At 50.9% G+C, this 5,000-nt stretch overlaps 2 non-coding genes across 2 annotated transcripts in view; both read right to left on the bottom strand.

The window, feature by feature from the left end:
- The window catches only part of LOC139997291 (large subunit ribosomal RNA), a 4,174-nt gene extending 2,477 nt beyond the window's left edge, over positions 1 to 1,697 (bottom strand). Inside the window, exon 1 of the ribosomal RNA XR_011802695.1 lies at positions 1 to 1,697. This exon is cut by the window's left edge and continues 2,477 nt beyond it. This is a non-coding gene — a ribosomal RNA (large subunit ribosomal RNA).
- Positions 1,698 to 3,825: 2,128 nt separating this feature from the next.
- Positions 3,826 to 3,980, bottom strand: LOC139997294 (5.8S ribosomal RNA). The gene has a single exon (XR_011802698.1). It is a non-coding gene; the product is annotated as a 5.8S ribosomal RNA (ribosomal RNA).
- Between the last annotated feature and the right edge of the window lie 1,020 nt (positions 3,981 to 5,000).

Genomic DNA, 5,000 nt, shown 5'->3' on the forward strand with positions numbered 1-5,000 from the left:
GGCGGAGTATAGGCGCGACGCTTCAGCGCCATCCATTTTCAGGGCTAGTTGCTTCGGCAGGTGAGTTGTTACACACTCCTTAGCGGATTCCGACTTCCATGGCCACCGTCCTGCTGTCTTAAGCAACCAACGCCTTTCATGGTATCCCATAAGCGTCGACTTAGGCGCCTTAACTCCACGTTTGGTTCATCCCACAGCGCCAGTTCTGCTTACCAAAATTGGCCCACTTGGCACTCTGATCCGACAATTGTATCTCGTGGCTTCATGATCCAAGCAAGCCAGAGATCTCACCCATTTAAAGTTTGAGAATAGGTTGAGGTCGTTTCGGCCCCAAGGCCTCTAATCATTCGCTTTACCAGATGAGACTCGTACGCGTTCGATGAGAACGGACGAGTGCCAGCTATCCTGAGGGAAACTTCGGAGGGAACCAGCTACTAGATGGTTCGATTAGTCTTTCGCCCCTATACCCAGTTCCGACGATCGATTTGCACGTCAGAATCGCTACGGACCTCCATCAGGGTTTCCCCTGACTTCGTCCTGACCAGGCATAGTTCACCATCTTTCGGGTCCCAACGTGTACGCTCTAGGTGCGCCTCTCCTCGCAATGAGAACGAGACGCCCCGGGAGTGCGGGGCCGCATTGTCTCGCGGCCCATCCTCCCTCGATCGGACACGCGCAACCCACTCAGGGTGGGCACGCGCGCCGATTTTCACTTTCATTTCGCCTTTAGGTTTACAAGTCCCAATGACTCGCGTACATGTTAGACTCCTTGGTCCGTGTTTCAAGACGGGTCCTGAGAGTACCCAAAGCAATAGCGTCGCCGACCGGTAATCAGAGACTCGGCCAGTCCAAGAAATCCGCCAGCCAACAGCTGCCGACGCCCCAGCACGGAATTAAACTCCGTAAAAACTGAGAACGATCGACGATGCTTGCGGCGGTCTAGACGCACACACATTCGAGAATGGATTGGTTGCGGCCCGATACCGTCTAGTGTACCGTCGTGCAGTCGGCCGGGCGACCGAGGGTCTGCCGCGTGCGCCGAAGCGACGCGACAGTCACCCGCTCGGGCCGTAGACCGACACACAACGGGTCGCGACGTTCTACTAGGGGAGAAGTGCACGACTACGACGCCGGAGCGTTCGAATCGAAGGTGGCGTGCCCTCGCCAATGGAACCACGAAGGCCCACCCGGAGCATCGCTCACCAACGATCACCGACGCCGTCGACGATGAATCTCCCCATTCGATCTTTTGGGTTTCTCAGGTTTACCCCTGAACGGTTTCACGTACTCTTGAACTCTCTCTTCAAAGTTCTTTTCAACTTTCCCTCACGGTACTTGTTCGCTATCGGTCTCGTGGTTGTATTTAGCCTTAGATGGAGTTTACCACCAACTTAGGGCTGCACTCTCAAGCAACCCGACTCTAAGGAGAGATCCTCCCGAAACGCGTTCCGGTCACTACGGGCCTGGCACCCTCTGTGGGTACATGGCCCCATTCAAGATGGACTTGGACGCGGTTCGACGTCACGGGATAAACGGATCCTCCCGAACACTACATTTCCCAACGGCGGAACCGCGGGATTCAGTGCTGGGCTAATTCCTGTTCGCTCGCCGCTACTAAGGAAATCCTTGTTAGTTTCTTTTCCTCCGCTTAGTAATATGCTTAAATTCAGCGGGTGATCTCGCCTACTCTGAGGTCGCTTCAACGTCACGACACGGTGACAATTTTTTTTTTCAAAGAAAAAAAAATTTCGTGCCATGTGGGCGCGATTCGAGAAAAGCAAGACGGTTTGATAACAATGCGACAGAGGGTCTTTATTTTTATTTCTCTCTCCGAGAATCGCCTCAAAGAGAAAAAAAAATAAAAAAAAAAAATTAATTCGAATAGAATCGAGAACCTTATATTCTATCTCGATCGAGAAACGTTTTATGCATCTCGCCAAAGTGCCTTTTAAACTTCGTTCGTCGTATCATGTTCGAGCTAAGACTCACGCAAGACACCCGTAACGATCTCCGGTTTTTAACGCCCGTCCTCTTTGTATAATATATATATATATATATACACGTGTTATGTATAATATATCTCCCGTAGCCGTTTCTCTCTTCTCGACGATTCCAGCGGTTCCTTGTTTTCGCCTGTTATTGCTGGCACAGAGATCGAACACGCGACATGTATATAACATATCGGTTTCTTTGCTCTGTACCAACGACGAAAACGCACGGGAACTCACGCAAGTGGAAAAGCGAGCGCGAGACGTACACAACGGGGTGAATTTATTACTCGGGGACTGGACGACCGGCGATACGTTAGGATGCGCGGTCCAGCGATAGACGACGAAGAGACATGGGATGACCAACGATCTCTTTTTCTCTAATACTCGGAGCGCCGAATCGCCTTAAAGCAAAAAAAAATCACACGCGCGTACGTCGTACGTACGGCGCGTGTATACCTCGTCTCTAATCAAGTTTCGTTAGTCTTTCTCGAGCCTCGCCAAAGAGGATCGTTCTCTTCCTCTGCGCGATCTCTCCGTGCCAATGTCAGAGATTATTCTCTTTCGCACGACGACGAAAACGACTATTTTCGACGATCCGAACAACTTTGTAACGGACTCACATGCACATCTTAAAATCGAGTACAGAAACGTTGCGCAACACCGTGAGCTTTTCTCTTCTTCGTCACCCTTAAATATAGCCGATCGTAGACGCACGCTAGATCGTAACACACTTTTCGTTGATTTCCGACGAACGTGGCTTTGGGCCAGGCGCGCGGGCAGAGAGATACGCGACCGACGGGGAAAAATTCGTCCCGATACATGTACGCGTACTCTCCGATCTCCGCGCAACGCTGGGGATCATCTCCCTAAGTCATCAGCGTTCGAAGAAATCTCGTGTGTCCGTTCCCGGATCTACGGCTTTCTCTGGGTTCGCGAAGAACAGAAAAAAGCACAGAGGATGAAAAACGCAACGACGACCCATCGATGCGACGGTCCTCGTTGTCTTCTCGTCAGTCGTCTCGCGCCTGCAGAATACATCTCTGCCGCACGAACAGACGGAGTGGGTATTCGATCCCTGGGGCTGTACGAGTAAAAACATCTTGATGAAAAGACGGTTGTGTTTCTTTAAGGCACACAGTTTTTCGTTACGCCACCAAGTTTAGGTTTAGGTTTTAATATCTTGGTTCTCTTTTCTCTCCTCTCTCGACTGACTTTGTTCAAAAATATTTTTGCTTTCTCTCAGTCTCGCCAAAAATTCATTTAAGACGACGTCGGGGGCGCGGTCATTCGTGCTTATCGAAGACTAACAAAACGTAGCAGAGGCTGATACAAAAAGAAAAAAAAAATCGGCCACGAAGAAAACTCGCTCTGTGTATCTCGATAACCGCGTCGACGACGACGGTTCTCTCCGCGCTCTTTTAATTCGTATCCTTCTTCTTGCGCTTCGTCCGACTCAGAAACGTTCGTAAAACACGAACGACGGCGGGTTGTCAAGCCAAGAAGGGACAGAGAAGAGACGGAGGTAGTTTTGCGAGTCTCCCGTGAACGCGATAGATTTTTCATATATATTTGTATCGAGAGCATGCGTACGCCGGTCTCCACACGATCCAGCGACGAACGCCGACGAACGTCCAACAATCGCTCGTACGTCGCGTACGAGCCCTCGACCGCTCTTTAATTCGTATTCTTTTGCTTGGCGCTCGTCCTCCGACTCAGAAACGTTCGTTTAAAGATAAAACGAACGACGGCGGGCTGTCGACGAGGCAAGAAAGAACAGAGAGATACGGACCGAGAGCAACGATACGCAACGCAAGCAGTCTTAGGTTTACGTGAGCAACCCTCAGCCAGGCGTGGTCCAGGAATTGTATCCGTGGACCGCAATGTGCGTTCGAAATGTCGATGTTCATGTGTCCTGCAGTTCACACGTTGACGCGCAATTAGCTGCGTTCTTCATCGACCCACGAGCCAAGTGATCCACCGTTCAGGGTAATCGTTTATGCATGGATTTTTGTTTGTGTACTCAGGTTTTTGTACTCTTATTCTCGGTTCGAAAGAAGCCGATATCCGACAAACGTCCGACCAACGGGAATCGAACGCGCGGAAGTCGCCATATGATTGACGACACGAAAATACGTTCGAAAACGAAATCGGACGGACTGCGCGACGACACACGCAGCCCGCCGACCGGGCGTAAAGTGCATTATAATATATAACAACCAACGAGATCGAAGCTCCGTTCGTCAGGAAACGACGGGGATATAACACCCGATTCTGAATCCTCTGTACAGCACACGATCTCGCGAAGAAAGCGCACGGTGGCTAGCCCATGATATATATATATGTTCGTTCCTCTCGTCCAGTTATTCGAAGCAAACAGCCGATATGCATCTCCATCGTTCGGGTAAAAAAAAATCGATGGGACGCGCACGGTCGTAGTCTTCCTCGCGCGGTCGTTTCTTCCCGATAGCCAGAAGCAGAGTTTGAAAAACTCTAGCGACGGAACGAGGCATTAGACTCTCGACAACGAGGATACAGACACGGCCGGCGGTCCCCTCTGAATCGACTTCGGTGGTTCAGGTAAAAATAAAAAAAATCGATGGGACGCGCACGGTCGTCCTTCCTCTTCCTCGCGCGCGGTCTATTCTTCCCGATAGCCAGAAGCAGAGTTTGAAAAACTCTAGCGACGGAACGAGGCATTAGACTCGCGACAACGAAGATAGAGAGACGGCCGGCGGTCCCCTCTGAATCCACTTTGGTCGCTCAGGTAAAAATAAAAAAAAATTCGAAAGGGACGCGCACGGTCGTCCTTCCTCTTCCTCGCGCGGTCTTTTCTTCCCGATAGCCAGAAGCAGAGTTTGAAAAACTCTAGCGACGGAACGAGGCATTAGACTCTCGACAACGAGGATAGAGAGACGGCCGGCGGTCCCCTCCGAACGGATGGCGACAACGACGACTAAAGCGCGAAAAATCGCGACGAAAAGGAACGCATCTCCGTTCAGGTGTATGTGT

This window comes from Bombus fervidus, unplaced genomic scaffold, assembly GCF_041682495.2.
Source record: "Bombus fervidus isolate BK054 unplaced genomic scaffold, iyBomFerv1 scaffold0050, whole genome shotgun sequence".
Classification (NCBI taxonomy): Eukaryota; Metazoa; Arthropoda; class Insecta; order Hymenoptera; family Apidae; genus Bombus; species Bombus fervidus.